This window comes from Thamnophis elegans, chromosome 14 (assembly GCF_009769535.1).
Source record: "Thamnophis elegans isolate rThaEle1 chromosome 14, rThaEle1.pri, whole genome shotgun sequence".
In the NCBI taxonomy this organism is placed as follows: Eukaryota; Metazoa; Chordata; class Lepidosauria; order Squamata; family Colubridae; genus Thamnophis; species Thamnophis elegans.
This window is the reverse complement of record NC_045554.1, coordinates 34,582,664-34,609,388: the sequence shown is the minus strand read 5'-3', so window position 1 is coordinate 34,609,388 and position 26,725 is coordinate 34,582,664.

The window sequence follows — 26,725 nt, the reverse complement described above, 5'->3', positions numbered from 1 at the left end:
GGATGGCTCCATAGGTGTAAGCATCCCGTGGGCCGATCTATCTGGCCCCCAGGCCTTGAGTTTGACACACCGATATACAGACACACACACACACACACACGACCATAAAGAGGCACGCTGAGAGAAATCTCCAACTAGAACTGGCAAATGCTAGGCTGACAAACTATAAAAGCTGATTTTTTGCCTATGTTGACTCTGTTTCTTTCCTTTGCAAGTTGGGCTCCAATTCAACCTCCCTTTTTCCTTTGATTAATAAATGCTGTGATAACATACTTTCAATGTATTTAACAATGTGCCTGTTTTCTCCTATTAGCATCAACATCTAGTGTCAACTTTCAAAGATTTCTGTAGTTTGCCTCGAAGCCTTTTGTTGCCTATAAGCTGTACGTTGGCCTGAATGCTTTTTATTCATACTTTTGAAGCATTAAAACCTAAGTATAATATTACCTAATTCTGTTTGTGGGTTTGTACATATATAAGGGCAATTACACGAAAGTCAGCTATTTTGTGTGTCATTTCATCTGAACATGCTAATGTAATGAAATCAGGGAGCAGAAAAGAAGGAATCTACTGCTGATAAACTATATGACATTGCCTGAGTCAGAAAGAGATTTTCTCTCATGCACAATTATGTTATCAATATCACTTTTATCATCATGGTAATTACCCATTAATCAAAGGAATATCATTGCAAAAGGGTTGTTGCTCAAACATTCATTGCAATATTAGGTTGACCTTTGTTGCTTGCAGTGTTTTAAATGGTTGGCCATTTTATTCTTCTTTTTTCTCACCAATTAGCAAAAGAGAAAAAAGCAGAGTTGTAAAACACGGAAGTGGGTGGGGTGAGATGGGGAAAGAGTGTCATCTATTTACTGAATACTGAAAAGGTCACAAACAATACAGTCCGCAGCTCTAATTCTTTGCATATATAAGGCATTAAAATTCTGATGCCTCATTCAAGGTTGTAATGAGAACATAACACAAACACGAACCTATTATTTTGACAGTGATTGTAATGAGAATTCGAAATAATAGAACATAATGAAACTGCAAGGGACTATGTGTTGTTGTATTTCTTCCCTTTAATGCATTTCAGAAACTCACTTTTAATTTTCTTTTCAAGAGGAAAATGTAATTGGAATATGAGACAGCATCAGACCTGCTCCCCAAGTAATCAAGGCAGACACTAACATGGAGATAAAAGATTTAATGTCTCACAGGGGGACATGCTTGAAGAGATTTTAAGTTTGTTGCTCTCTCATTTCAAGGTGGCAGGGATATCTGAAAGTTTGAGTAGCCATTAAATGTTTTTGAGAGGAAAAAATGTTCAAGTTCTGGATTGGGTGAAATACAAAACATATTACATATATCAACCTAATGTTGATGTTAAGCTTTAGTAGAACTTACTGGTTTGAGCAGTTTTGCCCAGGTAGTATCAATGTATAGTATAGTGTTCAGTATATCGTAAGTACTACAGGTTTTCTGAAGAAACCAGAGCAGAAAAATACAGACTTCAAAGGATAATTAGAACTACAGAAAAAAACAAACAAACCAATGGCTACCAACCTGCCTTCCATTAAGGATCTATATACTGCACAAGTCAAAAAGAGGGTGTGAAAATATTTACAGACCCCTCACTTCCTGGACATAAATTGCTTCAACTTCTACCCTCAAAAATGACACTAATAGGGCTTTGCATACCAGAACAACTAGACACAAGGACAGTGGTTTCCTAAATGCCATCACTCTGCTAAACAACTAATCCCCACAACACTGTCAAATTATCTATTAAGACTGGATTACTATTCTTCTCTTCCTTCCTAGTACCTATCTCTTTCCACTTGTTACTATAACCATGTTGCTTGTATCTTTAAATTTATCGTTTTATTTGTCTCCTAGTATAATTTGATTGCTTATTAGTAACCAATGAACTATGACTAAGTGTTGTATCTTATGTGTCTTGATGAATGTATTCTATTTTTCTTTATGTACCCTGAGAGTATATGCCCAAAGAGAAATTTCTTGTGTATCCAATCACACCTGGCCAATAAAGAATTCAATTCTATTCTATAAACAATGCAGAGTAGAGAGCCTCTCTCTCTCTCTCATCATCTCTCTCTCTCTCTCTCTCCTCTCACTCTTTCTCCATCTCTCCTCGCTCTCATCCCTCCCCTCCCTCCCTCTATCCCTCTCCCTCCCTCTATCCCTCTCCCTCCCGATCTCTCCCTCCTCTCGTCGCTCTCCTCCCTTCCTCTCTCCCTCCTCCCTCCCCTCTCTCCCTCCCTCTCTCCTTGCTCTCCTCCCCCTCCCCCGCCCTCCCTCTCTCTCCCTCCCTCTCTATCTCTATCCCTTCTTCAGCCCAACATACCTCACAGTTGTTTTCTACCTACAGTTATTCGTAAAATAATAAGGGGGATATAACAAAAATAAATAAATTTTTAAAAATCAGAGCACGAGAAAAATCTGACTGTCAGGCCCTGAGGCGCTCCATTAGGATGTTCCCAGATCTCCTCAGGCCAAAATTGCAGCTTAAGGGGTTAAGGAGCAAAATATATGCATTATGCTTCATAAAACCTTATTGGTGTAGAGTGTGATATAAATTGTGGTGTGCTCCATGTGGCTTAATGGTTTGACCATGTGTATCTCCCACTGCCCCTTTCCAGTGGTAACAGAAGCTGGTGCACAGAGGAGTTGAAATTCAAACATCTAAAGATATTTATTTAAAGGACACCAGGTTTCTTATCCCTGCTATAAACAATACTGAGGTAGATGGAATGACTCTATAAAAGATGGGGCAGTAAAAAAAAAAAGTATATTAAAAGGCAACAAATTTTGGGGAGCTTCCCCCATATTGTGTGTGTGTCATGAATTCACTTTGTTTCATATCACATTGGTCACCAATTTCAGCACTTTGCTGCATAATTGCAGGACTGAACTTTTCTCATCATGTAAATCTAAAAATTGCCAGGCGTGGGTTTAGTAAGAATTCTGATGTCCTAATACTTTTATGTGGAGACTCTAGAAAGAGTGCAGAGAAGAGCAACGAAGATGATTAGGGGACTGGAGGCTAAAACATATGAAGAACGGTTGCAAGAACTGGGTATGTTTAGTTTAATGAAAAGAAGGACTAGGGGAGACATGCTAGCAGTGTTCCAATATCTCAGGGGGTGCCACAAAGAAGAGGGAGTCAAACTATTCTCCAAGGCACCTGAGGGTACGACAAGAAGCAATGGGTGGAAACTAATCAAGGAGAGAAGCAACTTAGAACTGAGGAGAAATTTCCTGACAGTTAGAACAATTAATCAGTGGAACAGCTTGCCTCCAGAAGTTGTGAATGCCCCAACAATGGAAGCCTTTAAGAAGATGTTGGATAGCCATTTGTCTGAAACGGTATAGGGTTCCTGCCTAGGCAGGGGGGTGGATTAGAAGACCCCCAAGGTCCCTTCCAACTCTGCTATTGTATTTATTGTTCACTGAACAGGCATTGGAGTGTCTTATTTTTCCAAATTAAAAATGAGGTGGGAGGGAGGAGCTATGATCACAATGTGCCTTAATATACTGCTGTTGTATTTCACTGATTGTTTTGTTTATACTATCTATTTCAGTTACTGAATGAACTTCTATGCAATGAAGACTTGGTAAGGATTTATTACTATTGGGCTCCTTCATTTGAAAAAAAAAAAAGATATAAGAAATACAATTAGAAACAGCTTATATTCACATTTGTGCAATCAAATGGCTTGGTTCCTTCTACATAAAGGATCTGTATTTAAATTAAGGCATGGCAGAATGACACCTTCTGTGCATTTCAGGTTATTGCATGCACTTAAGGAAAGTAAGTAAATGAAAACCTCCATTGAACATCTGTTGGCACCATGGAAACATTGCCTGAAGATATGAAAAGAAGGGGATGACCGGTTCCATGGATGCAGATATTTCTCTTGAAATAACTCAAAACTGCATTGCATTTGCAAAAAGTGATGTGCAAAGTGATGTACTTATCAGCAGACAGATCAGCAGAAACTATATCCACTAGAAAGCTACTTATTGACATATCTTCTTTAAATTAGAGTAAGAGCCTGCAAACTTGGCAACCTTAGACTTGTGGACTTCAACCTCCAGAATTCCTCAGCCAGCCACGCTGAGAATTCCGGGAATTAAAGTCTACAAGTCTCGAAGTTGCCAAGTTGGAGACCCCTGAATTAGAGAATTCATTGTCATAAAGACCAAGTCTAATTTCATGTATCAGATTGTTTGCAAAGGGTACTGTTGCTTCTAAAATATGTACAAGAATTCTAATTATATGAGCCAAACTTTATTTCCTGTGGGTTATATATGCCTTGTAAGCTGTTCAGAGTTGTTGTTTGAAATGTCCATACATTTTTTAAAAAAACAAATATATAAGGATAGGTTACTCTTTGGCGTTGCTTTGAATAGCATTTCAAACAGGGTGAAATGCTACTGGTTCTGGCCAGTTCACCTGAACTGGTAGTAAAAAAAAAAGTGCGAACAGGTAGTCATCTGTGTGACAATCAGCTGTGCCACATAATTTATAATCACTAGAAGTCACGCAGCACAGCTGATTGTCGGAACATTTTAAAAACTTCTTTAGCATTTTTTTTTTACTACCAATTCTCCCGAAGTAAAACAATGTAGTAAAAAAAAATGCCTTAAAAAAGGTTTTTTTAAAAAAAAGATCCAACAATCAGTACCCGATGAAATAAAACCGGTAGCAGACTTTGGAGCATTTCACCTCATGCCTGGTTTGAGACCATTACAACTGACAAATGGGAACATCACTTTCCAGATCCCAATCATATGAAATAATGTAATGTCTTCAAGCACCCACAGCAAAAGCAATAGCAATAGCAGATAGACTTATATACCACTTCATAGGGCTTTCAGCCCTCTCTAAGCGGTTTACAGAGTCAGCATATCGCCCCCACAGTCTGGGTCCTCATTTCAACCCACCTCAGAAGGAAGGAAGGCACAGTTGCTTATAGTCCTTCAAGATCATGACAATTCAAAGATTTTTCAGTTTGGACACAGGGAGTGACAAAACCCGAGAGTTCTTGTACAAAATCAGTGAAATATAAGAATAAAACATCTGAAGATGGTTTAAAAATATTAGAAATAATTTGGAGGGAACCACGCTAGGTATCATTTTCAAAAATTAGAGATACTGGGTCTCCTAACACTGGGGTCATGCCCAATCTGAATGTTTGCATCTCTCCTTCTACATTCCATTTTGAGACTAAAATTAAATACAGAATTCAACATCAACCAGTTTTATTTTCCTATTCTTTATCCTTTGTTTCCCATCTAAGCAGAGGGGGAACTAGATAACCCAAAAAGTGCATGGTATTGTTATTGTATTTTTGGGGAGGGGGGGGTCTTGTTTTTTAAAGTCTCCTAAGGCATTTATCATTTATTATTCCTAATACATTTATTAAGATCGGGGGGCTCAGTGGCTATGATGCTGAGTTTGTCGATCATAAAGTTTGGCAGTTCAAAACCCTAGTGCTGCATAACGGAGTGAGCTCCCATCACTCGTCCCAGCTTCTGCCAACCTAGCAGTTTGAAAGCATGTAAAAATGCAAGTAGAAAAATAGGAACCACCTTTGGTGGAAAGGTAACAGCATTATGTGGGTCTTCGGCATTTAGTCATGCCAGCCACATGACCATGGAGACCACCCCTTAGAGTCGAGAACAAGTTAGCACATATGTGCAAGGGGAATCTTTTACCTTTCATACATTTCCTGAAAATGTTTTTTTTTAAAATAATAATCCTGTTTTCTTTTTCTGCCAGCAGAGGGACCCTTAATCCTATGGGGTTCCATTCTTATGGAATTGGCACTGTTCAGTCTTGCTATTTCATGACAAAAGATTGGGGCCTGAAGAGATTATGAATTCTCAAAAATGTGGTTTGTATAATCAGGCCTCAGCAACACACTGGGGTTATTTTAGAAAGAAAAAAAAAGTTATTAGTTGCAAGACAGACCTCTCAATGAAGAAAATTTCTTTTGGCAGCAGAAAGAGTCCCATATTCCCTTCAAACAGTTAAGAGAAACGATGGAACAAATATGGATGGACTTCTTTCAGCAACATCATGTGATGTGAGGCATAAATGTGTAATGGGAAACAAAAGTCGTGCATTCTCTCTGAAGTTGCTTAAAATGCTTGTTGAAGATTCTTACAGTAGGTTATGATCTTGGAGTTCTAATGGGCAACCATTTAAATAAGAGCCAGCCATGTGCATCAGCTGCCAAAAAGAGCCAACACAGTTCTAGGCTGCATAAACAGAGGGATAGAATCAATACCACATGAAATGTTAATACCACTTTATAATGCCTTGATAAGGCCACACTTGGATTACTGCATTCAATTTGGTCGCCACAATGTAAAAAAAAGATGTGGACACTCTAGAAAGATTGCAGAGAAGAGCAACAAAGATGATTAGGGGGACTGGAGGCTAAAACACATGAGAACGGTTGCAGGAACTGGGTATGTCTAGTTTAATGAAAAGAAAGACAAGGGGAAATATATAGCAGTGTTCTGATATCTCAGGGGCTGCCACAAAGAAGAGGGAGTGAAACTATTCTCCCAAACACCTGAGGGTAGGACAAGAATCAATGGATGGAAACTAATCAAGGAGAGAAGCAACTTAGAACTAAGGAGAAATTTCATGAACAATTAATCAGTGGAACACCTTGCCTCCAGAAGTTGTGAATGCTCCAATACTGGATGTTTTTAAGAACATGTTGGATAACCATTTGTCTGAAGTGTAGGGGTTTTCCTGCCTAAGCAGGGGGTTGGACTAGAAGATCTCCAAGGTCCCTTCCAACTTTGTTATTCTATTCTATTCTATTCTATTCTATTCTATTTACCAAGTGATTTGTGACACCTGTAAAATTTGGTTGCAAGCTAATAAGCAGCACCTCTATTGGGAGACTGATGGGCTAACTGGCAATTTAATGAGAACCTAGAGACTTTTCCTCTAGAAGATGCTGGCTTTGTTATGGAGAGAGTCACTGTATGTTTTCAGACAGGAGCAACAATTATAGCCAAAACAGATGTGCCATTTAGGGAAAGCAAACAGCACATCTATTTTCATACCCTGTTTGATTATCCCTTGGAATAATCTTTCCTTGTTGGCACTGGGGTTGAGATGATGACTATCAGGACAATTAAGTATGCAAGCAATATGTGCCAGAGACACAAGCAGTTTTTAAGGGATATTTGTTCTGATGTATTTATTTTGTAGCTTATTTAAAAGTGAAGATATTCTGAAAATGCATATTTCCGGTTCTCTTCACTTTTTTTTTTTACTCTGTCCAAAATCATAGCTGGATCTGTTAAAAAGCTTTCCTCTGTATATAAATAGTAAGAATCCCAAAAGTGATTTTTCAAGAGGCAACTGGACTTCCTTGTTTTTCCTTGAAGGCCTTTCACTTCTCATCCAAGAAGCTTCTTCAGTTCTGAACTGAACAAGTCCAGCACCTTTGGCACAACCATGAGCTGAATGACTGAGAATCTCCATAGACAATTTGCAATAGCCTTGTGTGAAAATAGAGTGGCAACACTGGCACTTGGACCATAGGAATAATGGATGGAAAACTGACCAAGGAGAGATTCAACCTAGAATAAGGAGAAATTTTCTGGCAGTGAGAACAATCAACCACTGGACAGAAGTTGCTTTCAGAAGTTGTGGGAGCTTCATCACTGGAGGTTTTCAGGAAGAAATTGGACTGCCATTTGTCAGAATGGTCTCTCCTGCTTTGGTGGGTGGGTGATGTTGTACTAGATGTCCTACAAGGTCCCTTCCAATTCTATTAATCTAAAAAAACAGTATTCTTTACTTACAATTGATAGCAATATAGTGACTTTGGAATGCAATTGCTTTGTCAGATGAGTGGCACATAAATGTAATACATAAAGAAGTGGCATACACTTTTAATACACAGGAGTGATAAGTCCCAATACGTAGGTATGGTTGTGGCCTCAGGAAGCATATCTCAGGAGCAATAGTTGTTATCTCCCAGTATTCTATCTAAGATGATTACTATACTCTGATTTATAGTGGCTTTATTATATGAGGTGCTTTAGAAATTCTGCACAAATCACATAAGGAATGTGTTGTTCTGATGGAGGTGACCAAACTACCTTGTGATTGCGTAGCTATTAAAGAACATACAATAGATCTATATAGACTATGAAAAGCTGTGCCCCATAAATCTACCAAGCAAAGTAAGGACAAACATCTGATTTTGCTTTGCTTGGATGCTTCTTAACTAGAATTGCAATAAATAGATATTAAGCACCATTGGGAATGAGAAGCAAGCTAGTGATAAAAAGCAGCGTTGCCATGGATCTCTCTACAAGAGATGTGTAACAGCACACATGCTAGGATGAACAAAGTTTGGCTAGCAATGAGCATTTATTTTTGAGAATGGAATCCAGGCCACTTTTGAAAACAAATAAAAGGATTGACTCTTACGGTTTTCTTTTCAAACAGCAAAAATGCTCTATGCTACACACTTCAGAATTGACCGTGTTATTCTTCTTAATGTGCTGTCCCTAAAGAGCATATTGGCTATACAGCACGATGAACCCAAAGAAGATCCTTCTTATACAGGCAAATAACCTACTTTATCTATGGCAGGTCAGCAACCTGCGGCTCTGGAGCAGCATGTGGCTCTTTCATCTCTCTTCTGCAGTTCCCTGTTGCCAGTCAGCACCACAAATTTTGAGAGAACTTCCGGTTGGGGGAGAGGAAAGCAGGGCAGACCAAGAGGAGATTCTATGGCAAGGGGTGTGTTTTCTGGTTGGCTCAGAATTGATAAGGTTTTCAGTTAGGACAGGTAGAGGAAAAAGGATGCCGTGCTAGGAGACTCTATGGTGGGGAAACAGGACTTCTAGTTGGCTCCAAAATTGAACGGGGGGCTTCAGTTTGGACTTTGTGGCTCTTTGGATGTTTTAGGTTGCCGACCCCAGATCTATGGTGTGGGCTGTTCACTAGTGATTGCATACTGTATTCCTCTCTATATATCCACATCTTGCCTGGTAGGGCTTTGATTAGAATGCAGCACTGCAGGGTCACTCTGCCCATAGCCTAGAGTTCAGTCCTGACCGGCTTAAGGTTGACTCAGCCTTCCATCCTTCTGAGGTCCATAAAATGATTGTTGGAGGCAATATGCTGACTCTATAAACTGCTTAGAGGGGGCTGCAAAGCATTAGTGGTATATATAAGTCTAAGTGCTATTGCTTTTTCCTGGACTGACCTATAAGTGTTGCAGAATGCACAAAGCCTTCTAACTCTGAAAAGAAACAAAGAAACAAACAAATAAATAAAAATCAAGTGGTTCTGGGTGCTTATTCATTTCAGACCTAGAAATCCTTGCCTTCCAAAAGACACCATCAGATTCGTGTCCAGATATTTGAGTTAAAATCTGAACCCACATCTGCTGGAAGGAAATCTGTCTTGCTCCATTTAAAAAAAAAAAAAAAAAGCTAGATTCCTTTTTCTCCCCTCTTCCTGATTTAGACTGCTTTTCCCTCAATGAGTCACAAATTGTGCAATCCTGATGTAAATGAATTACATGCCAAATCTCCATTCTAATGGGGACTATGCTTCAAAAGCTCAGAGCACAATAGCAAATCTTCTATTTTGGGATGGCTTTTTGGGTTTCAGAAATGTTTATGTCACTGCCTACACTTGCTGTAAAGCTCTGCATTATGTAAATTAACATCTTAATCCTAATCCCAAGCAACTGTGTCATTTACATAGCACAACACCCCCACCTCATCAAGGCATACAAATATACACACCTCCTTTTGTTACTTTTGAAGGGTAACAAAGGCAGGGCGTTGTGGTGGTGGGGATAAAGAACTCACTAAAATAATAGCCATACTCACTGCAGATCTCTAATTTCTTGTGTTAAAGGCATTGCTTATATATTTTAGGAAACTAATTAAAAGTAGAATATAAGCAAGAGAAAGAAAGTATTCCAGAAAACTTTTTTTTTCCTGGAGACATTCTGTACTTTAGCTTACCATATGTGAAAAAAATGTCCAGGGGATTCTGGACCTTTCACTAGCTATAAATCTCTGAATATCACCAGTCTTTTATTTACTCCCTTTAGAAGTCCTGAAAGTATGAGCATGGGAGGCAATTCATTTCTGTTTCATCTGCTTTCCCCCTTTGAAGGTGGATAAGACTTGAGAAAGAGTTCATTCTAATGCAATGGACTGCAATTTGCTTTTTCTACTTTCAAACAGATGAGACCACGGTGACATAGAGTGACTATGGAGCTGGATTCTGGAAATAAGAAATACAATATACTCTTAGCATTTTTGCCGGACCCGACTCAGTTCAGAGTCAGGCCATCTGAACTATTAGCAAGGGCAGTGATTCATGCTCAACTTCCCTTGTGCAGCAAAATATAAATGGACTCAAATGTGGTTAAAAGTCCTGTTTAATTAGCCTGCTTGCCTGTTTTTATTCTTTTAAACTGCTACTGTTCAACTGATTATGAACAAAATGAAGGTATGTTAAAAGCACCAAATCTTAAAGGCCCTATGATGATTTGAAAATAATGCAGAGAGACAGACCAGACAGAGAAATTAAATGTTTTCTGCCCATCTCACCACTAGGAAAATCTTGCAATTATGCAATGACATCATGACTGGCACAAGTATATTGGACACGTCCCTCTCTTGATGCCCATGTTGCTGATTCCAGTTTTATAGAAAGTAATCTAACGTTCTGCATCTCTACTTCTTCCTCCAGAGTAATATTTGAAAGAGTTTAAACTTGCAACAACCCACAAACATTTCCCTCAAAAGGAATGTGTGACTGCCATATTTCTCTGTTTTACCAAGATACTGAAAATGTGTCAACACACATCTATGCATTGCTTTCTTTTAGAAACAAGTGTTTGTCTGATAAGTCAAACTTTTCTATAAATAAGGAGGTATTGCTTATAATAATTAGTATCACTTTAAATACTAAAAAGCATGCTACCAATACATGTGGTGCAAGCAACATTTGTAAATTCAAGGGGTGGATATGCACATGCATATCTAATTAAAGAAAATGAATGATTGACAGATAGACATTAAGCTGGATGTGTCACCCAGGTTATCAAAAGAAACTGAATGACAAATAATAGCTTTTGCAAAATTGGAATGCTTAATTGCTGTCAGTCACTGATTATACATTATTGTAGTCATGCTGGAGAGATCACACATTCCAGTTTAAAATATTGTATATTGATGTTGATGCTTGGGCTCAACTATTCTATTTCAAAGTTTTACTGATAAGAGGAGATAGGAAGAATACTGACGATTAAAGAAGCCTACTATAAGTTCATACGAGAATTGTCATTTTTTTGAATAGGGAGTCTGGTCCTAGTGTTGCAGAAAATTAAGGGACTCAGATTTTGGAACCAAAAGAAGTAGTCTTTATTTGCACAAAAGGTTCATAGCAAGATAGCCAAAGCAGACATCTAAACAACTTTCTTATGGAGAAGCGAGTTCATCTATGTTCTTCAAAAGTAGTCAGACACAGAATTATACTATGTCAGCGTTAATTCGTCATATAATCTATAGCCTACTGTTACTATGCAAAAAGCAGATAAACATCTTGGCCCCCTCTTGTAGACCGAGGTCACAGGTGACGTGCAAAGAAGCATCTAAGTTACAGGCAGTACATTTGTGGTTAGCTCTACGCTTAACTCATATGCGTGAACTTTAGCTGAACTTGAGGCAGATGTGAATTTGAGGTTTGACATTTAAATTTCCTGTTCTTCTACAAATCTTAAAAATGTATGCCTTCTTTCTGTCTTCACTCATTTCATGTTGCCTCACTCTTATGTCCTGCTTTACTTTATGCCCTGCCTCACTAGCATTTAATTTCATTTTATACCAAACATGTCTACCTCTCTTCTGCTGAGAAAAATTGCACCAAGATTAAAACTGTAAATGTTAAGGTTGTCCATAAGTCCTGTAAGTTGGATACATTGGGGGGGGGGGACTGTAATAGTGCAGGGTCCAATCTGGGTGAGTCACTGGGACCAAAGATTTAGTCTTCCTACCTTTTAGACTTGGGCTGGAGCCCATTCTCAGCTAACTTTTCTGTCAGAGTATATTCTTGAACTGGAATAAGACATGGTAACAAGGCCAGTCAATAAATAGACAGGGCAACGAGGTCAGCCAATGAGAGCTGTTTGGAGACAGCTAGGAGACTGGGTGTGGCTCTGAATCTGTGCAAAAGCTAAAAACTACTCTGCTCTGAACTGAAAACTGATCTCTCTACATTGGAAGAACCACTCTTGGTATCGTATATATGTCTCATGTGTTATATTATATATAAAGAGAAGTTAATGAATGCTGCTGAATCAGTTACCTGTGTGTGCTTTCTGCAACAAACTCTGACATTCTCTCTAGCAGAATGTGCTTCAGAGGAGCAAACACAGCAACATGGGGAAACCACAGCCAGTGACTTAATAACCAGCTATCAACACCCCAATCAATAACTAAAAAGCCGCACACAACTAGGCACCATATAAACACCACACAGCCCGAAGCACACAGTCTGCTAGAGAGAAATTCCCTGAGGATGGGCTTCACAACAAGTCTTGGAAGACTAAACCTCTGAACCCGGTGACCAAACCAGATTGGATCCTGCATCCTTATCATTGGATACATACGTTTGTCTTTATTTATTTCCACATGGGTTTTTTTTTTTTAATGAAGTTGAAGGAAGAGGAGATGGGACATTATAGTGAAAAGTTTAAAAGCCAAAAAGCAGAGGCAAAGTAGATTGAAGGAAGGAAGAGGAGGGAAATATGATTTATTGACAGGAAATATCGAGGTAATTCATGATCCAGTTGTAGACCTTTTGCCCATATAGAAAAAAATGTTAAGACAACAGTATGCCCATGTTTCTGCTTTATTAAAAGAAAAACAATATATTTTGCCTTCTGAATTCAGGGAGCCCACAGCAGGGAAATGAACTTAGCAATGACTGTTCAAAGAAAGGTAGAAGTTATCAGAGTCCTGAATTGACTGTGTAAAAGATAAGAGACACCGTGGAGCCAAAGGCAGATGAAAAAGACGTGAACTGACGGAAAGGGAGATAACATAAAATTGCAGCTAGCACAGAGGAAAATGGGATGGCTGAAGCAATAAAAAAAAAAAAGAAAGAGCAGAAAAAGCACCAGAAGCATATTTTGTGATATACCTGCAGGTCTTGGAAGCACAAAGACAACAGGAGGGGTGAAAATACAGAGAATTATATCCTCCAACTTAAATTTAAGCTGGAACACATTCAGAAATGTCATGCAATTGTTAGAAAGCACTGTTCAAGAATGAGCTCTCAAACTATTGGCCTGCATAATAATTCTCTGGGATATTAACACAGAATTTCAGAATTATAGATGTGGAAGAATGAATGCTAAATAAATCACCTTTAAGTTAATGTGTCTAAAATACATTTCCCAAATGAACACTGAAATTCATCGATCCTTTTAAGTACTAATCTGACTGTTGTGATGGGATTCTTTTTCTTTTTTTTTTTTAATGAAGACTGTAGGAAGTTATCACTCAGCCCTCTCCCAGAAAAATGAAAGATCCTAGGAAATATTGAAAAGGCAGAATAGTTCTCTGGATGTGAAAAGGAAGAAAATGTTTTATAAGAGAGAATAGCTCCCTGTAGATTCCTGCCTCCACCCACTTTGTTAATGGGCCATTAAGAAGGCCAAGCCAGTCCCTTTACATAATAATGATTTCTCCCCTTCAACTCTGGGGGTGGGATTAAGGCATAATATTGGCCCTTTTCCCAACTCGCCACATGGCATCTGAGAACTCAACCAAACCTGGATTCAAAACGCAGCCTAGAGAGTTGCCCCTGCATGGGCCCATGGGAGTCTGACAACCAATCAGAATACAAGATCAAGATCAAAGGCCAGAGAGGGCATAAAACCAGGGACTTCCAGCATCTTGGCCCCTTCTCTTCTTCTCCACCAACATTGAAGCATGTGAAGCATGTGTTTGGGGCTCAAGCCATGTGGTCCTGTCCACCAATAAACCATCTTTCCAAGCAGCCTCCATGTCTCCAGTGTCTTTTTCCCCTCTTGGAGCTGAACCCAGAAGGATATTTCTTTCAACAATACAAAATTAGGTATCCAGATACATACAAATAAGACACATATATTTTATTGAAATTTATCACCTCAGACTAGGTTTAGGTACTGATTAAATATTTAATGATTAAATATTCAATGTGGCTATGGAATATGCCTGCCATATTGTCTTTGTCAGATTTAATTATTGGGCAGGTTTTTGTATAATATAGCTGATAGATAACTGTTGTGGCCCGGCAGGAGCTGTTGAAGCTGCCACCAGACTCCGACAGCGAGCGGCCCTATGAGTCGGCCCTGGAGGATGTGGAGAACCCTGGACAGGGTTCCGACTCCGAGCAGGGCGCAGAGGGACTGGTTGGCCACCAGGTGGCACCTGAGCCTTGGATCAGTGGTGAGGAGACAAGAGAGAGTGATCCAGAAACCAACAGTCAGTTATTCCGGGTGCACGCCGTCGAAGGGCTACTCGGCGTCAAGAACAACTATGTAATTACAGGAGGTAATTAAGCTCCGCTGATGGTCATTAAACTCCTCTCCAGACTATAAAAGAGGCTGCTTGTGCCACGCCCTTCTTGCAGAAGTCAACTCTTGGACTAAAGAGAAACTAACTTGGCAGGCTGGATTGCTGCCAGAATTAGTCTGAATTGTTGCCAAGGTTTGTCGGATTTTCTGCCAAGGTCCTTATCTGTTTGTTTATTTGGCTTTCAGCCATCGAGAGTCTGGTCTTGTTATTAAAGGACATTCCATTTTACACTTGTCTCAGCTTTCGTTACTGGATGGAGGAGGGGGTCAGAACAGATTAACTAGCTCTTACATCTTCCCTACTATCTCTTTTACTCTAGTAACAACCCCCCTAAAAAAAAAAACCTCTTTTTTCCAAGGATTCTTAAAAGTGGCCACTCTAAATATACTCCCTTTCCAGAAGCAGAAGTTAAAAAGCTGTTAGTAGTTTAAAAATGGCCTGAAAAGTACACACACACACACACACAACCACAATTGCACACCAAGTGCAATTGTGTGTGTGTGTGTGTGTACCTAATTTAGAACATAGGATGTATAATGGAATGACATAGGATGTATAATGGAATGTAAACATGATTTATAAATGTAATCTGCAAGATGCTCCTTAGATTTTTAGTGTTGTCTTAGAAATCCATGTACCACTGTGTTGGATTACATGCAAATAAAAATTCATTCTACTTCTAGAGCAACAGTATTTGCATATATTTGTCGCCAGGCTATCTGAGAGAACTGTTCTTTCCCTATAAATCAATATGTTCACTCTGAACATAACAGGAGGTATTTTTAGCAGAGATACACCTTGTGATGATGTCAATGGTTTTGTTTATTTAGATAAATAGGCATCTAGGACAAGCCACAATGGTATCATGTAAAATAATGTAACATATGAAATTTGCATCAGTCACATCATGCAACTTACTTTTGCATGGTGACATGATAACTTTACATGCTTGATTTGAAAAGCCATGTTTGGTTTGAAAATGAATGATCTCCAGAACAAAGGTGAGGACCTTGATGGAGACAGAGAAGGTCCATTCCAAAGTACGAATAGATAAATGTGGCTGGAGCCCATATAAAGAAACAAACTGATAATATCTCAGATAATCACCTCCCCAATTCATAGATTATAAAAGGAGGAGGAAGAGAAGGTCATTCACATTCTGCTACTCTAGCATTCTAATAAAAATACATGAAATATTTTTGGTCTGGTCAACTTTTCTTTGATTTACCTTTGAACTAGTTTAACACCATGATGCTAAAGTATTGTAGAGTTGTGCCACTGATCATAATTATTTTGTTTTAAATTGACTATAGATGGTTTTTATACATTTGTGTCATGATTTTTAAAGTTGTTTTTATTAAATTGGTTTTTTTACCTATGAGCAATCTAGAAATGCTCAGATGAGATTTGTATTTTTTTAGATATTTAGATACAAATCTAAATAATATTGACAATAGAAGCATTGACAAAATCACCATCAATCAATTTTCACAGGCAGCTTTACTTGGAACAGCTGACATCTTCCAATGGTACCTTTAACATCATGAAGCAACATCTATCTGCCTATCATAGGTACTTAGAAAAGATTTGATAGTGAACAAAAATGTCAAATCCAATCTAAGCTTCTAACCAACAAGCATAATGTGCTTTATTGATTGTAACAAAACTTGTCATCAAGCAAATACAGTACTCAAAAATCCATAGTCAAAAATATTTTGCTTTAAAGATTTCAGCCCACTGTTATAGCTTTAACTCAAGGATTCCTGGAAATCTGTGAAGAATGATAAAATTCTTTAAACTACAATTATATTCACATTCATATGCAAGAGTCATGTTTGAACTCAGTTCATTGTAGACATCTTTTATGACTGCCTACAATCTCAGTTTCTGATTTTCATCTAGCAACAATAGTATTAATGAATGGATTTGCCTTTATTATCTGCAAATGTATTTCCAGTGAGGATTAATTTAGCAGCCTTTAAAAGCAAGGAATGTCAGTCCAGGCTGTTATTTGTGAGTAGTCTGATTTTTGTTTATCTAAACTGCCAGGCAATGCATTTAACACTTCATATAATCTCGCTCTCTGTTTTTCTTTTTCAACCTTTGCTGAATGGCTGCTTCACATTCAGCAGAGAATTACTTTGTACCACCTACAACTGTTTAATTCAAATTTCCTGCAAGGTTTCTTTAGTTTTCAAAAAGGACAGATTGCAGGAGGTTTTTTTTTTCATGAGACAATCTTTTATATTAAGAAATATGCTTCCAGAAGTCAAAATATTACTATGATGCTGGAGAAGACTCTCGCAAGTCCCTTGGACTGCAAGACGATCAAACCGGTCAGTCCTAAAGGAGATTAACCCTGAGTGCTCTTTAGAAGGCCAGATCCTGAAGAGGAAATTCAAATACTTTGCCCACCTAAGGAGAAGAAAGGACTCCCTGGAGAAGAGCCTCATGCTGGGAAAGACTGAGGTCAAAAGAAGAAAGGGATGAGAGAGAATGAGGTCACTGGATGGAGTCACTGAGGCAGTGGGCCTGAGCTTAAATGGACTCCAGAGGATGGTAGAGGACAGGAAGGCCTGGAGAAACATTGTCCATTGGGTTGCAATCAGTTGGACATGACTTCATAATTAACAACAATAACAGCAAAGCCAAATATTAACTATACTTTTGAAATACGTCACGTAAAGGTAGTCCTTTACTTACAATAGTAACTGAGCCCAGAATTACATATGTCACTAAGTGGGTCACTATGAAAACATGTCTGATTTTACAACTATTTGGAGCAGTGGGATTAGGATTAGGATTTATTACATTTATATGCCGCCCTTTTCCCCGAAAGGGACTCAGGGCGGCTCACAATTCAGTCAGGGAAGGGGTAGACAGGGGATAAAAAGACGAACATAACAATATACAGTTTAAAACACACAACAACCATACCATTCGAGAAGGGGGGCAAAAGCTCTTTAGCCCCAGGCCTGTCGGAACAGCCAGGTTTTTAGGGCTTTGCGGAAAGCCTGGATGGTGGTGAGGGTTCGAATCTCCACGGGGAGCTCGTTCCAGAGGGTCGGAGCAGCCACAGAGAAGGCTCTCCTCCGGATAGTCGCCAGTCGGCATTGGCCGGCGGATGGAATTCAGAGGAGGCCTAATCTGTGGGATCTGATTGGTCTATTGGAGGTAATTGGCAGCAGGCGGTCTCTCAAGTACACAGGTCCAATACCATGAAGGGCTTTATAAGTGACGACTAGCGTCTTGAAGCGTATCCGAAGACCAATAGGCAGCCAGTGCAGCTCGCGGAGGATAGGTGTTACGTGGGTGAACCAAGGTGCACCCACGATCGCTTGCGCGAAGTGAACATGGTAGTTGTTAAGCAAACTCGTTTTTCCCAATGAGCATTTGCCAGAAATTGGAGGTAAACACCAGAAACTTTTTTTCAAAAATGTTTTTTTAAAAAAGGTCACATGACAAAGTGATGCTGCAAATGGCTGTAAATGCAAGTCGGTTGCCAAGCACCCAAAATGTGATCACATAATTGTAAGAGGTATGTGCAACCATTGGGATTTTGAAATTGGGTCTTAATTAGCTCTGGGGAGGTCTGTCATAACTTCAAATGGTGGTTAAATGAGTAGCTTCAGTAAGGACTTAGAAACCTGTTGTCTCAGCCTGAGTATCCAAAATTAAGAGTTAAGGATTTAGAGATGGCTAGCTTCTGATTTGTTCACGTTTTGATGTTGACATTACCCTAAACCTGAGTCCTGCCCAAGTTAAGATTGTCACAGAAGTAGCATTATTCCTTTTCTTTTTCATTTAAGATTTCAGAAGAAAAGAAGACATTTAAAAAGGCGAAAGGGGAGACAGAATTTCAAGATCGAACAATATAGAAAAATAAAAGTTCTGTGCTATGGAGAAAAGTGTAACATTCCTTTTCCTAGAGTTTTGCAACTGGAAACAATTGTTCCCATAGGCTATAAAGGGTGTTTCTTTCCCTTCATCATCCCCAATCCCAGGAGTTATTTTCCAAGAATAATAACTTTCATTAAAGGGTACCTCTACCTTATCATGAGACTTCCCAAATTTATCAGTCTAAGCATCTGGATTAACAACGTAGCAGGGGTGAAATTCACTTACCTTTGCTACTTGCTTCTCTTTCACACACCACCACTGTGCATGCGCAGGAACTCCCGACTTTTCAAAGCATTTTTAAAAAATGCTTTAAAAAGTTTTTTAAAAGTTCCAACGATCATGCGACACAGCTCATTGTCGCACAGCTAATCATTAGTACTTTTAAAAAAAGACACTTTTTAAAAGCCTTTTTTATTACTGGTTCAGATGAATCGGCCCGAACAGGTAGCATTTCACCGCTGATTCATAGCCAGTCACAGTGGTTGATAATATGTTGTTGTTAGTTTTTTTATCCAACTTTTTAATAAATATATGTTGGGTCAATTCAAGCTGGTTACTTACTTTCCCTATAACAACAATCTTATGAGGTGGATTGAACTGAGAGGAGAGAGCCAGGCCCTAAATCACCCAGCTTATTGTTAGCCTCTGCAGCTCTTGAATTGCATTCACAGTTTTGCTATGTCAATCAGAACATGAGTGGCACCATATCTGGTGATCTGTGGGTGGCCTTTCTCATTTCTCCAACCCATTAATCCCGTTTGTGAGTAGAGAAGTAAATAAATCACCTCTCCAAGTTAAGGACCAATTCTATATAAATGTCTTAACAGCAGGACTCTATTGGTTGAATTAGTACGAGAAGGACTATTTCCTATCTTTAATGTTGTCTTCAACATTAAACATGTTATGGACCAATCCATGTTTTCCTCTGAGAATGCTTCAGGAAAGAAAAAAAAAAAGACTGGAAATAGACTCCTGCAATATACCTCCTAAGATAGCTCTTAGGAGATAAAGCAATTCACTCAAGTCCATGTATCATTGCAATATGATTTAAATAGAAAATGGACTCTGAGTAGTTTAACAAAGTGGAGTGAACAATGGCCATTAATAATGGCAGAGTGCCAGGCAGCAAAGGCCCCAGGCATTCTTCCCGGAGGTCAGCCACAAAGCACATTCCAATTCATTGCCTTTTATTTTATTTCATTTTACCATTGCCCACAATCAGAAATCCAATTACTGCTGTTCTGTACGTCAGTATCTTCATCAACAGCATGTGAGAGAAAAAGCAAAGGCATAGTTAGGTGACATTTTCTTAGCTGTAGGCAGATCTGATTAATGAGACAGGTTCTAAATTAGCTTTGTTTGTTTTATTTTGGTTTTTTCCCTCTCCACCGATTCTCCTCTCCACCAATCCTCATACCAAGTTGTGTTTTTTTTACACTTTGAGATCCTTATGCTGTACCTTTTTAACCAGAAATAAGCATGCTACAATTTATTGAACTTCTTAAGTTTTAGTAGCCATCTATTCATGTCCTGCTTATCCCTTTAATGTAATGGGATGATTTGATATTAATACGCTCATACACACTTATTTAGATGAATCTGAAGGCAACCAAAGCTAGTTCTAAGTAATCATGTCAAGCAGAATCTGGCAATTAAACTCATGCGAAGAAGGCTTTTGGCAGGCTATATTTTATCCTCATCTATATAATAAACAAGCTTATAGATATTCAGATATTTTCCCGAATGTGTAAGAACTAAATTGAAAGCTTCTAATTACAAGGGCTGTTCTAAGCCATTTCAAATAAAAAGTGTACAACATAATTCCTCATCATCTTTCTAGGCCCTTGCTTACATCATGCAGTGAGGTCTTTCCCTTCCCCAAAATAATTCTTACCGTTCCTATGGGAAAATGGGAGGGGGGTTATATGGAGTATGGGAGATATATACCGTATATACTCGAGTATAGGCCGACCTGAATATAAGCCGAGGCACCTAATTTTACCACAAAAAAACTGGAAAAGTTATTGACTCGAGTATAAGCCTAGGGTGGGAAATGCAGCAGCTACCGGTAAATTTCAAAAAAATAATAATAGATACCAATAATGTTTTTGAATATTTATTTCAAAGAAAAAGTAAACTAGCGGTGTATTCAATGAAATACTTCACTCACCTCATGATGCTGATGTCCCGCTGTGATGATGATGTCCCGTGCAGCCGCGGGAGCGATGTCCCGCCTCCTATGACACACGGCACAGTGATTCCTATCATTGGATCACTGTACCAGAGGAGGTGGGACATCGCTATGTGGCTGCTTGCCATAACAAGGAGGAGGTGGGACATCGTTGCAGAGCGGCAGGAGGGGGAGGAAGGGGAATCGTAAGACAGCCCTGCATTATATTAGAATGTGAGGAGGGGGGATGGTGCGGTGCGCGCTGCGCGGCAAACTGACACAGAGGGAGGGGAAACTCACAGGGGCGCCGGGCCATTCACGAGCATCACCCAGCAGCATGGCCCCGCCCTTTTTCTCCTCCATTTCGGGCAAATTTTTCACTGACTCGAGTATAAGCCGAGGTGGCTTTTTTCAGCCCAAAAAGTGGGCTGAAAAACTCGGCTTATACTTGAGTATATACGGTAGTCTAAATAACATTCCTTTCTCAGAGAGTGAAGGGCATATTGCCCTGCACCCGGAGTGGCGTGACTGAGAGGCATCTCCAGTTGGGATGATTGGACCATGTGATGGACATGTGGATACTGGGCAGGGATTTGGACTTTCACTGGAAGATTTCAGATTTGGGTTTTCCCAGATGTGCCAATATGACATCTCTAATAAAATGGAACTTTTGAGGAAACTCAAGCCTTGGAGTCTTCTTTTGTTGGGGGTGTTACTAGGAACCCTGACATATGGAGAGTCTCACTCATGGCTGTCCCAAAAGGCAACTGGCCTTTTTCAAAAGGCAACTGGCCTTTGCTTTTCTTTGAAGACATTTTGCTTCTCATCTAAGAAGCTTCTTCAGTTCCGTTTTGATCTCCTTGCAGTCCAAGGGACTCGCAGGAGTCTTTTCCAGCACCACAGTTCAAAGGCCTCAATTCTTTGGCATTCAGCCTTCCTTATGGTCCAACTTTCACAGCTACACATTGCAACTGGGAAAACCATAGCCTTGACTATACACACTTTTGTTGGCAGGGTGATGTCACTGCTTTTTAGACTGCTAAATCTAGTCTAGATTTGCCATAGCTTTCCTTCCCAGGAGCAAGTGTCTTTTAATTTCTTGGCTGAGTCCACATCTGTAGTGATCTTGAAGCCCAGGAAAGTAAACTCTCACTACCTCCATTTTTTCCTCATCTATTTGCCAGGAATTGAGAGGGTCGGATGCCATGATCATAGTTTTCTTAATGTTAAGTTTTAAGCCAACTTTTGCACTCTCCTTCACTCACATCAAAAGGCCCCCAAATAGAAATGTATACCCACAATGAAAGAATGGACTTTGAAATTAATGGCGCTAGCCAAGATGATAACATGGCCTTTCATTTCTTAGAGACAGTAAATTGATTAAATTTTAAGTGACCTGCTAGACAGGATAAAGAAGAATCAACATTTGGATTTTGAAGACAAGATTAGATTTGACTAGAGAAATATTGCAACTTTCTAAATAGACTAGTTATTTGCATTTGGTGACTTACTATCAAGAGAAAATAATTTTATAAACACTGGTTTTAATATGTTGCTATTAGTATTTACAGATATTTTATAACTGGTGCTATTTATTTACACTTGGAATGGTTGCATTTTTAATAACTGTAATAAAGGAAATTGGAGGCAACATTTATTATATTTATTTCAAGTATTATTTTTTTTGTCATTTCCTTTCCTTCTTCTGGTAGTTTGCATTTTAATGTATGATGTCAAAACCTAATAGAGTTTTTTTTTTTTTTAAAGAAGAGATTGGCTCATCTGATTGTACTCTTTGGATGGCTGAAAATATTGTGATATCTCTCATGTGTGGACTTCATTTTTTTTTATTCGAAAACAACTGAATATGGTGATATCATATAATATCAGATTTGTTGATTAATAATTAATAAATCTAATATTATATGATAGCACCCCATTTGGTTAATGCGGAACTGAGCAACTTTTAAGTCTCCATTTCAACAAGGAAAGATAGCAATAGTGGAAAATTAGTAAAGTATCAAAATGTCCTTAGAGAACCTTATATAACATGTAAATGTATAAAGAAAAAAAAATCAATGCTTCTTTGAAATAAATGTTTAAAGGATGTCACTATGCTGGCAATTGGAAATAGATTTGTAGCTGTAATCAAAAGCTTTACTCCTAGTAGATAAATGTGTAATAATACAGCCTTTAAATTCTATAAATTGCTTAAATGTCAAGTCTACGCATTCATTTAAATATTAAAGAATTTTATTCAATGCTTTTATTAAGCATATTCCAAATGTTTTATAATTTTATCAGTTTTATCATCTAATCATGTTGTCAATAGAACTTTGGGAAATAGGGGGAAAAAGATACGCTAAATTGCACTATGTAGAAACATGAATACAATGTAAAAGCACATTAGTAGTCTCATAAGCTGAAAGACAGAAATAAGTAGTTCCATTTTCCATTATAAAGTCTAGCTGATAGTTTCTGAAGGATATACTCATAAGGAGGAAAACTAGAGAAATCCAGATATTTTTTAAATGGGATGCCACTAATGCAGAGATCCCCAACCTTTCAGATCTCAGGGACCACTAAATTCATAATTTTAAATCCTGCCAACCACTAATATGAATCCAGCACATTGCTCGCTGAAGCACCTGTACTCCAAGTGACAGGATGGGGTCCTTCAGGCACTTAGTTTGGCTGCCAGCTTCTGTAAACTTAAACACTCAAAGAGCCATTTGGACCTGTTTCCCACCGAAAACAATACACTGAAATCTCTCATCTCTCTCATCTCTCTCTCCTCTCTCCTCCTCTCTCTTTCTCCTCTCTCTCCTCTCTCTCCCCCCCCTCCTCCCTCCCTCCCTCCCCTCCCTCTCCTCTCTCCCTCTCTCTCCTTCTCCTCTCTCCCCCTCTCTCCCTCCCTCTCCCTCCTCCCCTCTCTCGCTCTCCTCTCCTCACGCCTCCTCTCTCTCTCCCTCTCTCCTCTCTCTCCCTCCCCATCTCTCCCCTCCTCCCTCTCTCCTCTCCTCCTCTCTCTCTACCCTCTTCCCCCTCCTCTCATCTCCTCTCTCCCTCCCATCTCCCTCTCTCCCCTCCTCTCTCCTCTCCCTCCTCCTCTCCTCTCTCTCCTCTCCTCCCCCTCTCCTCTCTCTCCTCTCCTCTCCCTCTCTCCTCCTCTCTCTCCTCTCCCTCCTCCTCTCCTCTCTCTCCTCTCTCTCCTCTCCTCTCTTTTCTCTCTCTCCTCTCCTCTTTCCTCCTCTCTCTCCTCTCTTTCCTCCTCTCTCTCCTCTCTCTCTCTCTCCCTCCTCTCTCCTCTCTCCCTCCTCTCTCTCCCTCTCCTCTCCCTCTCCCTCTCTCTCTCCTCCTCTCCCCTCTCTCCTCTCTCTCTCTCTCTCTCTCTCTCTCTCTCTCTCTCCTTACTTGAATAACATCAAAAATCCACTTCAATCAACAGTGCTGTTGTCAGGGTACATTTGTTTTTAGGCAGTTGTAATAAAAAGCTTACAATAACATTGATACTATAATAACAATGATATTTAGCTTGTCTATTTTATCAAATTTCCATTTAATATTCATCTTTTTATGTCCCTGCCCTGCATTTCTAACTTCTGTTTTGTCTAACCATTTCTAAATAAGTCCCATGTCAAAAAGTTTTCAGTTTCTTCTTTGTCCTTAATAGTAAGTGTTAGTGTATTCATTTCTGCACATTCTAATATTTTCTTAATTACACTCTTATCTGTCTCGTCACACATCCATTGTTGTGGATATACAATTCTAGCTGCAGTTATACATGTAAAATCTCTTAAGTTACATACTAATGTTAATTATAAAACTGATTCTGATACCCATGCTTAATAGACTAGAAAATTTTCACTTCACTTTCATCAAGGTTCAAAGCTGCTTCATTTAAAGTGAAGCAACCTGGCTGGTTTACCACAATACAATTCATAGCCCCTCTTAACCTCCTTTCAAATGAGGCATACCACAATAAAAGGTTGATAGGAAGCTTCTCCTCATAGAATTGGCCCAATTGTTGCTTGGTTTAAGAGTCGGACATGACTAAATGGTTAAAACAACAACAACAACACAACAGTGGTACCTTGCTACTCAACTGCTTTGAAACTCATAATTTAGTACTCCATTTTGCTATGAATAAAATGTCCCAGAACTCAAAGTTTGTTTAGTACTCAATGCACTAGCTAGAACTTGTTGGTATCGGCTGCCTTGCGACTTACTACATTATTTCTTATGGAAATAATTTATTTGCAGTCATCATTTTTTGTCCTCATTGAGTCTCCCGAACCAATTAACATTGAGCACTGAGGTACCACTGTATATGTTGTACACATTTTATGTACAATATACAGTAATATGCTCTTCTGAATTTAGGGGGACTTATCCAAAAGAAGAGGAAATGAATCATGTTTCCTGGCTCAAAAATAGGCATTGTTGAGCATAATGGGTGAGAGACAAAATAACTTTGCACTTTAAAGGAAACTAAGAAATGCATCACACTCAGAATTGGCTCAGAAATGAGCCAAACTATCCATTGGCTTGGCAGAATGCCAGAGGATGGCATCATTTATTTAAAGGCATTTACCCTTGTGGTTTCTCTGCAAGTGAGATTACCATATACTGTCAATATTACATCTCTAGAGGAGCAGAGGTCACCTGTATGGCATGGGAAGTAGGCTTGTAGCAAAACCACGGAGTTGAAAAATCTTGCTCATAATTCTAGTTGTGGAGACAAAAGAAAAATAGGCATAGCTTTACTCAAATACAGGTTAGGAATGACTTACTACAGTTTTAGATAAGGCACTAGCTTAAGGAAAAACCTAGAATGTTCTCCTCAAGATACCCTACTTTTTCCACTCTTATCTTCTGAGGGCTTGGCTAAAATATTGATAAAATGATACCATCTCAAAATATCAACATTTGGGATGTAATGCAACAATGTTGGAGGCACATAGTGAGTACATTCTGCTCCCCAAACCAGATAATTTATTCAGAATATTTTTCAGGATGTTTTAGAAAGGGAATCATATTTGAACATGACTAGCTACAAAATCTTTGCACGGTTGAAATGGAAATCATATAAAACAGATGTTAGACTGCTAGTAGCAAACACAATACTCTCAGAGCTAAAAAGAAACTGTTCTTTATAATAATCATTCAACTTAAAAAATATGCACCAAATTTTCTTGAAAACAACACAAACAAACCTAGAAACATTGTTCAATATTCAGAGTGATCTGTTCCTTTAAAAAGAGAAAGCCAAACTATTATTTCTTAGGTTTTGTATTAACAGGCAGTAAATAATACATTTTTCCCTTGGAAAATGTTGTTAGACTAAGTGTGTTCCATCAATAATGTACCACAAGAAACTCTTCGTGTCTTGATTTAAATTCTAAACTCATTTATTATTGACCAATGAGGTGGAAAAAATGAGATTACATTTTACTTGGAGTTGTCAAGTGCTTCATTTAATATATATCTTAGCCCTCTTGGTATTCAAATGACAACAGGCTTTGTGCTGCTTTGTGGCAATGACAGGGTCAGGTGTTCTTGCTTTGGGAAGGCAATGCTTTCAACATATGGTACAACTTGTCAAAAACGCACTCTTTGTAATTGTCTCTTGGAGGCCAAAGCTGCACGTACATTTCTTGTACTGCCATTATTGTTTACATCTTCAAGTGATCAGTTCCTGAGAAAATAGCCAGCTCACTATGATTTTCTGCAGCTTATTCACTGATCCTTTCTCTTTTTAAAATTACGTGTAAAAAAGTAAAAGTTTCCCTGTCCAGTTTGTCTGACATCAGGGGTGATGCTCATCTCCATTTCTAGGCTGAGGTAGCCAGCATTGTCCAAAATATCTTTCTGTGGTCTTGTGGCCAGCCAGTATTGCTATACACCAAATGCACATGGAATGCAGTTACGTTCCTACCAAAGTGATACCTATTAATCTACTTGCATTGGCATGTTTTTGAACTACTAGGT